We start from the raw sequence: 12,577 nt of genomic DNA on the forward strand, positions 1-12,577 counted from the left end.
CCACATCATTATCTAAAATGCAATGATTGTTTAATCTTACTGTTTGGCTAAATGGGTGTTTAACAAATTAACCAAGCTGTTAAGTAAAGTTTTTCTTATATAATTGAATACAATGCTGGTTGTCACACAATTAACACCAATTTAAAATTCATTTTCATATACGTAATGTAAGATTAATAGTAAAGCCACCCACAATAAATCAGATTGAGAAGGTTAGATCTATAAGACAACTAAAAGTTAATGGAATTCTACTGACAAAATTCATCAATTACTTTGCAAATTAAACCATAATAAGGTTGAGCATACATTGAAGGAAGTCAAGAATTTTAAGAACTGGTAATTTAACAAATATTATAGCTGGGTTATCCTGATTTTAAAAACCATGAGTTGTATTTTGGATCCTCTAAATTTCTATATTGAACAGAAGTCCACATTTATTGTAAGAATATGAAATTTATATTGGTCATGGCTATGGATTCAACAAGGTCTTGTATCCTCAGGTACCTGATTTGAGACTCCAGGCCCTAGTTGGTGGTGCTGTATCAGAAGGTCTTAGAAATGGATGTGGGGTGAAGAAAGAAAGTCACAGAAGGACTGCCTTCAAAAGACAGTCTCACTCTTCTTCCTTTTGTCAGTTTTGGATATCTTCCTATTAGGAAATTGGTCATGGTAGTAAGAAAATGTAAAGTGATTACCAAGACTGCAATGTTAATAGATAATTTCATTTTATGAGCTTAATATTATTTCCTATCCAATATCTCAAATAATCTTCCTATCCCTCCTCCTAAATAACTCCCTGAGGGATGAAGGCTAGGCAGTATTATCCCATCTTAGAATTGGTGAAACTACTGCCAATCTAACTACAAAATATATCATGAATAAAATCACACAATTCACTACAGGAGCTGAAATTTACTTTTTTTCATTTTCAAAGAAAGGAGTAGGTTTGGAGTTTCTATGAAACACCCCCACATTATTTTAAAAAGTCACTTACCATAGAGCATGTCAATTTGCATGGAAAAAGGCAATTTCTTAAGTTAATAGCTAAATTAAAATACGTAGATATTGAAATGTGTTATGCAATGTATTAACATATAAATTAAGAAAGGCATCCATTTATTTAAGCCTCATTAAATATTTCAACAAATGATTATCAATAGATATTAAGTGTTTCTCTTTAGCAGGTTGTACTTGTATTTCAAACACAATATCAAAGCTGAAAATGCATATTATTATAATGTTTAAAAGTACTGATTTTTCCCTGGGTTATAACAAGTAAAACGCATTTAATTCACAGGATATCCAGAACTAATAAGAATCTATTTCAGCAATATGCATATTTTATTTTAGAGTCAATTAGTTTATTTAATAAAAAGCCACTTATGCAAGTATATGGATTACTTTCATCTATTTTATAATAAGTCTTTGATCCAGACGTAAAAAGATTTACTGAAGTTTATAATGTAAATAAATAGTTTATAAAGTTAGATATGACTCTTTCCTGAATATGCATGCTATTTAATATAGTGAGGTGTCAGTTTTCATACAATTCATAAAGCTTGAATTGCAGAATACAGACACAACATAATTTAAACATCAAAGATATTTCAATACTAGGTCTTGATGACTTCTACTATTGATTTCCTGTCCAAAACAAAGAATTACTCACACCCTGGAAAGAATACAACAAATTAAAACACATGAAATTTCCTTTTTTCAGTGCATCAACTTAGACAGAAAGTTTACGAGAACATGTAGGGTTTTTTTTGGCTGATTGACAGCAAGTGTCAGTGTGTAACTGCCATGAGGTTATTAGCATATAGACTGAGAAAAGCGTAGTTTTGACTTGAAAAAAATAAATCTCCCATGCAACCTGAAACTGCATTCCTGCATGGACTCTCTATTCCTTATTTCAGTAAAGTGAAACTGTGTTTCATTTCAGAAGATCAAGAACCTATCTACGTATTTAAATAATTACTTTTTGAAAGATTTATGATTATGAATTTGCATGCAAATAGTATTTGAGAGCATTATAACTTAAAATCGTGAAAGGAGCTTAAAAGAATGAAGGGAGGAAGAAGAGGAGAGAAGAGGAAGAGATGGAGTGACGAGTGGGAAAGATTGGGGGAAAGAAAGCCAATGTCCTAACGCCTGAAGTGCAAGCTTCCTTTCATTGCCTTGGATTCAGTCCACCAAATGGTGCAGCTTCTCAGTTGATGGAATGAAGAAGTGGTTCACAGATCCTGCAGATCTCAGTCACACTCATGGAATGGATTCTGGCTTTCCTAAGAACTCGCCAAAGAGATGAGGCCTGGCAGAACCCATGCATGTGGAAATGCATTTCATCTGTTTCCTTTTTTTTTTTTTTTTTTTTTTTTTTTTTTTTTTTTTTTTTTTTTTTTTGCTGTTTATCATGAATTTTTTGAAGACTAAATGGAAAAGAAAAAAAAATAAAGTTCAACCCTATGAATTTCCATCAACTATCAGCCTAGCTATCAGTTGTCACACCTGCTATTTGGTGCATTTCAGTCAACTGACACAATTATATACTCTTGCAACCTATATCATTGCCTGAGGTCCTATTTATTTTGCAATAAGCCCAATTTATTGAAAATGTATTCAATCATGCTAACACATACCAAAGATGTGTTTCTAATATATTTAAATATTCTTCAGGCTGATTGTGGAAGGTATTGACTAATATGACTTTTTTAAACTAAAATGAGTCACCATTTCCGAGATACTGTGACAACTCGCTCATCGCTCAGCTTTCTTTAGAAACAGACAGCAGCACATCTACTTAGATTTACCCATAATTTGACCAAGCTTCTTGTTATCTACTTATAAGGTCTTTCCAAACTCTGAAACTCCATTAAACTTTTATATCTATCTGTTGCCTGCAAGCATTGCTAAATTTGTATGCCCATTACATTAATTGTATATATATGGATACATCGTATATTTATTTACAATATATATATATATATTTACAATAAATATAATCTCAAAGAAACACACACATATGAGATTTGTAAAGAACAAAATGTTGCCAAGAACAATATGTCTTTGCTTCTGTATTGAGAAGTTACCATATCTTTGTTATATTCTTGAGTGAGTTTATAGTTGATTCCATAAGTAGTACCTAAACTCTGATTTTATAAGGGACTCTTTTGTTGTTACTGTTTATTCTGTGGTTAATTTTGTCAGACATGACTTCCCCACTTTTACTTCTTAAATCTCATACCAAAAATGTGTTAGCATTCTATTTGTTATTTATTGTTTTCTCCCTCCCTCCTTCCCTCCCTCCCTCCCTCCCTCCCTCCCTCCCTCCCTCCCTCCCTCTTTCTTCTGTCTGTCTCTCATCTCTCTGCCTCTGTGCATGTGTGTGTGTGTATGTGTGTGTGTGTGTGCATGCTCTTCTGTGTCAGTATCTCTGCATTTGTTTCTTCATGTACCTGAGTGTTGATACACACTTGCCACACTGCAAGTATGAAGGTCAGAAGATAATCTTAGGTATCCCCTCCTCCACTTCTGTATTGTTTGACATAGGGGTTTTTGCTGTTCACTACTTTGAGTGCCAGGCTAACTGACCCACAGGACTCTGGAGAAATTCCTCATCGCTGCCTCCCCTCTCACGGTGTAAGTGGTTGGGTCGTCTTTGTCCCCACAACCCACTGTGTACATCCTGAGTCTGACTTTATGTGAGTTTAGGAGATCTGTACTCAGATAGGTTTCTAACACAGATAAATACTTTTCAGGTTGATTGTGAAAGGTTGGCTAACATGACTTTTTTAAACTAAAATGAGTCACCATTTCTAAGGTAATATGGCAACTCACTTAGCTTTCTTTAGAAACATACAGCAGCACACTTTCTCAGATTTATAAAGAATTGGACCACTTTCCTTATTATCTCTTCATAGCACTTGTGCACGTGTTTTACTCATAGAGCCATCATTCCAATCTGGTATTGTACTTTCATACTATATTAATCTCCACAAATTACAAGTATGCATACTAGATTGCTATTAATCTTCAAACACATGCCTCATGAACTAAGCTTCTGATTGAGTAGAATCTTGCTTAAACAGAAATTTCTCAGTAGAATATTAACATGAAAAATGGATACTTCAACTTAAATATGTTTCCTTAAATAATCTCTCACCTGTTACTCTCTTTATTTACATATTTCTTAGATTAAAAATGTTAAATGCTAATTATACTAAAAATACTTGAGTTTCTGTTCTGTGGAGCCCATTTACTAGTAGATATTGGCTCTGCCTCAATCCACAGCATAACAACATAAAGAAATCTTTAGGAGATTGATAAAATTCAGGAAATAGACCTCCATAAGAGCCCTGAGAAAATAGAAATAATATGCATCTATATAATAATGGTAATAATAATATATGGTCACATATAATAATAACTTATAACCAAACTTATAAATGGGCAAAGGCTAGCATCCTTTAATAATAAACAAGGAGTCTACTCTTTCAATTCTTCTTCAGTGTTGTGACCAAGTTCTTCGAGACGGCATAAAGGCAAAGAACTGTGAGAGAAGCAATACAAACATAAAAGGAATAAGTCAAATAGTTATGATTTGCAGGTGTTGTGATCCCTGAATAAAGACTAAAGAATCCATGGGAAAACTCAAACCAAATAAACACCTGCAGCAAAGCAGTAGGGTGCAAAGTCAGTGTAAATATCACTACTTTTTTGTATACCATTAATGATCATAGTGAGAAAGAAAATAAGAAAGAAATTTCTACACCAATAGCCTCAAATACCAAGAAAATACCTAGGAAGACATCTAACCAAAGAGGCAAAATGCAATAAAAAAATTATGACACTGAATGAGAAAGACAGTGAGATTAAGAAGACACTAGAAGTTAAAACTATCTGTACTTACTAATCAGCAAAACTAATATTGTGGAAATATGTATGTGCCAATATAATATTCAATACTGATATTTAATGCAATCCCCATTAACATTCCAAAGGCACCAGTCACAATGGAGTGTCCTCCCCCTGTGAATCACTAATTAAGAAACTGCCCTACAGGCTTACCTACAAGCCAATACTTTGGAGACACTTTTTGAATAGAGGTTCCCTCCTCTCTGATGACCTAGCTTATATCAAGTTGACATAAAAACAGTCAGTACATATGGTACCTAAACTCATAAATGATTGTCGTGAACAGAGAATGAGAACAGCTTGGAGAGGCCTGTCAGGGGAAGGCGGAAGGGACAAGAGCAGGTGAAGAAGGCTAAAAGTCATTAAAGCACATTGCATAGGTAAGTGAAACTGTCACAGAAAAGCCCTCATTTTGCAATGGATACTAATTTCTATAAAGATTATTTTCTGAACTTTATCTTCTTCCTTATAGGATAGATCACTGTGGCATTATCCCTGTCTCCTTGGCTACCTAATTTGACAGAAAAAAAGGAAGAAGAAAGAGAATGCCTCTGTTAACAAAGATGATTTCTTTTATAATTTTTATGCCAAATACTTTTATTATTAATGCAGCTTTCATTTAGTAAAAATATTTATGACATTCATTTCCCAACATTCCATTATTAAAATATATTTCAAGGCATTTCTTCTGCATGCATCATGCTGAGTGAAGTAGAAGTCTCTCTCAACAGTTGATATCGGCTTCCTCCCTTTTTTATAATAATTCTCTGTCTTCAGCTAATTGAATTGACAGGGTACCACCCAGGTTTCCTCCGACAGTGCTGTTAATCTACTAAAAATACTCCTTTCCCAAGTCAGTAGAAAATAGGTGGTCCTTATCAACACGTAGAATGACTTAACTGTGTGTGAATGAGCACAGAAGAATCGGTTTCCACCCTTGCAATCTGAGTTAGAATAAATCCTGGAAATAGCTGTTATTTTATCAGGGAATGCGGACCTTGCCGTTTCTATACTTAGCCTGCTTAACTCTTCGGTTCTGAGAGGAAGGGGAAAGAAACCTGACTTAATCATCTCAGCCTCCAAATTACATCATATACAGTGAGTCTTGAAATGAAAATGTACTTTACCGACCTGCTCTTTAAGGCTTATGTCCCTTGCTGTGACAAAGTATTTAGGGAGGGAAAATGACAGATGTTAGGCACATTAGCACAATGAATAGTCACTTCTTCCCCCAGATGAAGCGCTTTTATCACGGCAATTTATCATGAACAAGATAGTGATTTAAGAAGGAGCATTTGAACTGCAGCTTCTCCTGCAAAGTGAGTTAGCAAATGCCAGAAACATGGCTGCCTGCAAATGTAAGCAGAAGACTTTCAACCTGCATGCATTGGCGGAGCATTTTTATTTCTGATTTTAATATTTTGGAATTGAATATCATCACACAGAGAGAAAAGAAGCAAAGGCATATGCAGAACTCGGAGCACTTAGAGCTGCAGTTAGAGACAGGAAGGGATCCATGACTCGGTCAGCAGTTAGTTCTAACTTGGTGATGAATTTTATTTCTCTACAGAAGGGCAGACTTTATATCCAAAATTCTTCTTTTTTCTAATTTCTTCACTAAGCAAGTCCACTATCAAGCTGGGGCGGGGGGGGCAGTTATAAGGACTCCACATTAGCACTATGGCGCTACTAAGAATCAATAGTTAAAATCAGTACCATTCTGAAAATGGTTATGTTCGGCACTGTGCTTGCTAGGCACCAACTCACTTAAGGCTTATAGCAAAACTACTTGCCTCAGAGAGTTTGCACTCCTCCTAAACCAAGAACTTGAGTGGTGTGGAAAGTCTTTCTGTATGTGTTGCTTTTATTGGTTAATGAATAAAGCTTCTTTTGTCTATGGCAGGGCAGAATAGAGCAAGTCAGGAATTTCAAGCAGATAGAGAAGAAAAGAAGACAGAGTCAGAGAGATGCCATGTAGCTGCTGAAGGAGAAAGATGCTTACCAATAGGCCACAGTTTTGTGGTGATACATAGATTAATAGCTCTGGGTTAATTTAAGATATAAGAGTTAGCCATAAATATGTCTAAGTCATTGGACAAGCAATATTGTAATTAATATAGTTCCCGTGTGATTATTTTGGGTCGCGGCAACTGGAAAACAAAAGAAAAACCTGCTACTACACTTGAGAGTAGTGATGGAAGACTTGTGCAGAGCTTTTTGAAGACAAGGTCTATGCTCTTTCTTTATCTGCTAGTTATGAATGGCAGGCTTTTAAAAAGACTGCCCATCATGAGTGTTAGGCTATGGGTTCTCTGTGCATAGGGATAAGCACATCAAGACTCCATTTTTGAATGCCCAAATAACTTACAGAAGTTGCTATATTTTGAATGAATGCTCCAAATTTGATATGGAATTTAATTGCCTTTGTAGGTGTGTGAAGAGAAAGATGGAGCCTTGAAGAGGATATAGTCCTTAACAACCTTGCTCCTAAAGTATTCATGATTTTAACATGAGATTGGGTTACTGTTGAAGTCAGATGATACCAAGGATGCAAATTTGGTCCTCTGTCTACACATTTCCAACTGCTCTCTCACAGAGGGCTTCCAACTGCCATGTTGTGACTCAGCATGAAGTCCCTTTCCAATTGTGACTCAGAAACCTTAGACTTCTTAGCCTCCAGAGCCATCAATCAAATAAATGCATGTATGTTTAAAACTAGTTTACCAAGTCTACAGTATTTTAACACAAATAATAGCCTAAGGCAGAAGTACCTCTAAATTTTCCTACACAAGTGTGTCAAATTTCCTTGTCAAAGGAATAGTAATCTCATTTTTAAAAGGTTTAAAAATCCATTCCAGATTATCTGAAAATACTTCAATGACAATTTATAATTAATTTCCTTCTATAATTTTTAAAATTTAATATTTTTAAATGTATGTGTAGCACAATTAATAAAAACCCAGAAACAGATTTTGGAGTTCAACTTGAAGGTCAGAAAAGCAAAATAGACAACCATTGACTCTAACTTCTACCTCAGTCCAAAATGGTGAAACTGCCTCCAGGAATATCAAAATGAGACTGTGTATGAGAGCTGTCTCCACCTGTTATATAATCCTCTCTAGGACTGGAATTAAAGGCGTGCACCACTAACGCCAGATTTCTATAGCAAATTAGTGTGGCTACTGGGATTAAAGGTGTGTGTCAGCACTGCCTGGTCTGTAAGGCTGACTAGTGGGGCTCTTTTACTCTGCTCTTCAGGCAAGGTTTATTAATTAAAATACAAATGAAATATCACTACATGTATGTCTAAGTAGTAATGTTAACAACTTATTTTGAATTTTTATGGGAACCAAAGAGTTAATATTCATAAATTATATTACAGTTCCTATGTGAAAGGTGTTAAGTTTAGTGAATTGTGAATTCCAATGAAAAGATCAGGTGTGGAATTTATTGAACTGAAAGAAAATTGTTTTTCATGTACAGTTATCACTTACTTATGCATAAACTGATAAACAGTCTTGCTCACTGAACCTCAGCCTTGCTTGAATAACTAAGTGATAGAACAAAGCATCCCAAACACACAATGGGATTAAGTATAAGCATGATAGTGAACAGAACTACGAATACTTCAAATGCTTAAAGAGAGAGTGTCATGGGTCCGTAGCACAGCTAAATTGTTACATAAAATAATATTGATACATCTAAAATATACTGTGAGCACTATGTATCTAGCACTGCTTATGATATGTCAATATATTGTTTTACAACTTGATTCAGAAGGAATGCCATTTGAATAAATCATTCTAGCTACAAAGTACAATAATAAACCAATTACCACCTTATGTGTTGTCTGTTTCCCAATATGGCTTGCTTTTGTATCTCATCTATAAATAACTACTACACTATTTATTATTAATCTCCTTGCTTCTGATAAGTCCCATCCAAAATACCCGTTCTAAGACAATAGTTTTATATTCTCAAAATGTACGCAAATCACATCAAACTTGACGCTATCATTTGTAACTGTTTTTCTAGCTACACATTGCTAGGGAAACACCCATTTGGTGAGGTTTGCTTCATTCTTTTTCATTTTCATGCAATGTCATGTTACATGAGGGTAATTGTTTATTTATGAGATTCCCTTCCTGTAGTTTGCTTCCAAAAATATTTATTTCTGATCACTTATTTTTGTTGGCCTTTCATATTACAAACCAAATTGCTTTGAACCTTTTCACTTGTGCTAAGAACATATATCCACGGGCTTCTTGGTGTATTTAACCAAGAGTAGAACTCTTGAGTGGCTGGTAGATGGTTTAGTAGATAGAAAATACGAAATCTTGCTTCATCTGCACCAACACCAACAACGGTGTCACTGTACTTGCTACAAATGAAGATAGACAGCTGTAATTTAGGCCTTTATTTCATTGGTCATCTTACTGAGTTACAGATTTGTTTGTTTATGGAAAATGACATGCTTATATTCAACATCTGCCTTAACTGATTTAATAGTGAGTTTTCATTGTACTCTTCATGTTTATCTTCTAAACCATTGCATATGCTAAAGTACTTACATTTTCTTTTATTTTGAATTGTGTGTGTGTACATGCGTGCAAGTTTGCAAGCATGTCTGTGTGTGACAGAGCCAGGGATTTCCTTAGAACACATCCCTGGAACTATTTATTTCTGACCTTCTAGTTTCTTTTGCACATGACTGTGTACTGTGAGCTTCAGTTAGAGAAGGTCAATAAGAAAACAGGCTTCCAGACAAAGAGTCAAATTAGTTCAGGGTTACCTACTATAATACCGGGTCATTTTTGTGTACAGCAAGGACTCTGATCTTTCCACAATTGATAACCACGTGTTTTCCTGACAAAAATTGGCTGAGGCATCTGGCTCCCTTTTCAGGCCACTCCTGGAAAGAGGAAGTTTGCTTTCCTGTTGCTTTGACAGGAAGAGGTGGACCTACTCCATAAAAGACCACAACAACTTGTTAGGACACAGAATGAAGAGGGAGAAGGTAGCATAAAGTGTTCTTGGAACCCACATGACTGCTAATAAAAGGCAGATTTGAGGGCTGGCATCTGGGTCTGTGTACTGAACATTCAGTACTAAGCAATCTATCGTAGGAGTCCTATTAGGCAGGGTTCTCAAGAGAACAGAAATGGCAGAATGATACACCCTATAATCGAGGGTTTACTATTTTATAACAGGGACCGTGGCAATGCTCTGGGGATGAAGCCAGATGCTTCAGCAGTCCCAATCTTGTGCAGAAGGCCTGGAGATTCCTGGGGTTTCCTCCCTTCAGCTCAGGTTGAAAATGCCAAAGCAAGCTAAAACCCTATGTTAGCAGAGGATGGCAGCAGTAGTGGTGACAGACACACTCGCTCAGGAGGCAAAGGCCAGCAGCAAGCAACTCTGTTCCCTCAGACCTTATATGAGGACAGCATGTTGAACATGCTATTCACTCTGGGGAAAGGTCTTCCATCCTCATGCAGCTAATCCTTTCTAGAAACTGCTCTCACTGATCCACCCAGAGACTTGTTTAAGTTGACCCCAGATCCCATCAATGTCATTAATAGACAATACTGAATAGATTTTATCCCTTCTGTATATCTTCATATTTCTGTCCTACTGAGCTATCATTGAATAATAAAAACTGCATATGTTTAAGGTGTATAAATTATTTGATACGCATGATTGATTAATCCTAGGGGGGAAAGTGACCATCCTTCAGTAAATGTGATTAACCTTTCATGTGTGTGCTTGTATTATAGATGCTTAAGGTCTGCCCTTTCAGCTAACTGCAAGTACACAGTCAATACCACCATCTCTTGGTGTCCTTGGAGTACCATCCGTGAGTATCCTAGATGTTAAAATTCATGAATGCTCAAGTCCCTTTGTAAAAAGGCTTGGCGTTGGCACATAATTCATATATATTGCCCATATGTTATAAATCATCTGTAGGTTACTTAGATCCCCTTATGTCATGTAAATACAATGTAAAAGGTATTTTTAAACAATAATGAGAAATAAAAAAACAGAAATGCTATGTTTATGGAATCTGAAGATGTGATAGACATAAGTTAATGTCAGTATGGACAAATTAAGCCACTAGCACTTGCATAATGAAGACATAAGCAATTCCAAATAGCAGAGAAAATGGTACCTTTCATAAGAATTGTATGGCCATAGTGTGATATTATTTTTGATTATTTTTGCTCTACTTTTCGGTAGAGCATAATATTGAAACTCTATTTTATTTATGACTGAAAAATGCACTTAAACTTTTTATTAATGTTTGTCAGTGATTGTTGTTTTTAATGTATTTAATCACTATTAATTAGGGTATTAGAGATTGCAAAAAAACATTTTATGCAAAAAAGTGTGGCATACGGCAAAAATCTTGGTGTACAGGCTAATAAAATCCATATGTAGACTACTTTTCAAGACAAAAGGGAAAGCCTCATCCTGTAAAAGCAAACCCACTGACATCTATAAGCCTACATTATCTGAAAATGCAATTGAGATGAAAACCAGAGCTAAAATTTACTAGCAAGATTATTAGCTCTAAGATGTCAACTACTTTGAGGCCGTGAGACTTTATCAATAAACCACATTAGCTGCACTCAAAGCTCAGGATTCTGTTAAAGAAAACACTATGTGAGCATTATAAGTAATAGATTCTGTTATCACATACAGCATGCTGAGATGCTTTTTTTGTGATTTCGATAAATGCTATCTTAGTTTTTAATGACCATGTTCATAATCCATCAAAGCCACCATGTCAACTCGGTGGAAATATTTTCATAGCCTTTTGAGCAGAATTCTAATGGACTTCACTGAGACCCTAAAGGATTGTAGTTCTCTTAACAGATGGAGCAGAACACTAGGGGAGGAGAATCCAGAGTAGCTAAGTGACTTGTACAGGGCACACTTCATGGAGCAGCTGTCAAGCAGGGACTATCTTAGCCATTCATTCACAAATAAAAAGTCTGTTACAAGCCGGGCGGTGGTGGCGCACGCCTTTAGTCCCAGCACTCGGGAGGCAGAGGCAGGCGAATCTCTGTGAGTTCGAGGCCAGCCTGGTCTACAAGAGCTAGTTCCAGGACAGGAACCAAAAGCTACGGAGAAACCTTGTCTCGAAAAATCCAAAAAAAAAAAAAAAAAAAAAAAAAAAGTCTGTTACAAGCTCATCTTCCGGAAAGAATTTGTACAGATAGGGCTACAGCATTAAACTATTATCTTATAGAAACTACACAGAAATTTCATTTCTGAATGTGGTTTTTATCACTAGACTAATTACAGGAATTTAAATATTGTCATTATGTGAAGATTAATGATTACATACTACTCTTACAGAGGACTTGAGCTCCCAGACCCACAACTGTCTTTGCCTCCAACTTCGGGAGATCTGACACCCTTTTCTGGACTCTGGAGGTACCCACATTTGAGTGCAGATACCCCTACACATGCATACCCATAATTAAAAATAAATCTTAAAAATTCTAACTTTAGATATTTTTATTTCAGTGTGGCAATATTATAATTTCCATATTTTACTTTATTTCTAAAACTGCAGATGTATATCTATCTGCATTTATATCTATATTTACAGGTATATGTGTTTGTATGTAGAAATGTGGTCAACTTTCTAAATTGCAGT

The sequence above is a fragment of the Chionomys nivalis genome, chromosome 18, assembly GCF_950005125.1.
Source record: "Chionomys nivalis chromosome 18, mChiNiv1.1, whole genome shotgun sequence".
Classification (NCBI taxonomy): Eukaryota; Metazoa; Chordata; class Mammalia; order Rodentia; family Cricetidae; genus Chionomys; species Chionomys nivalis.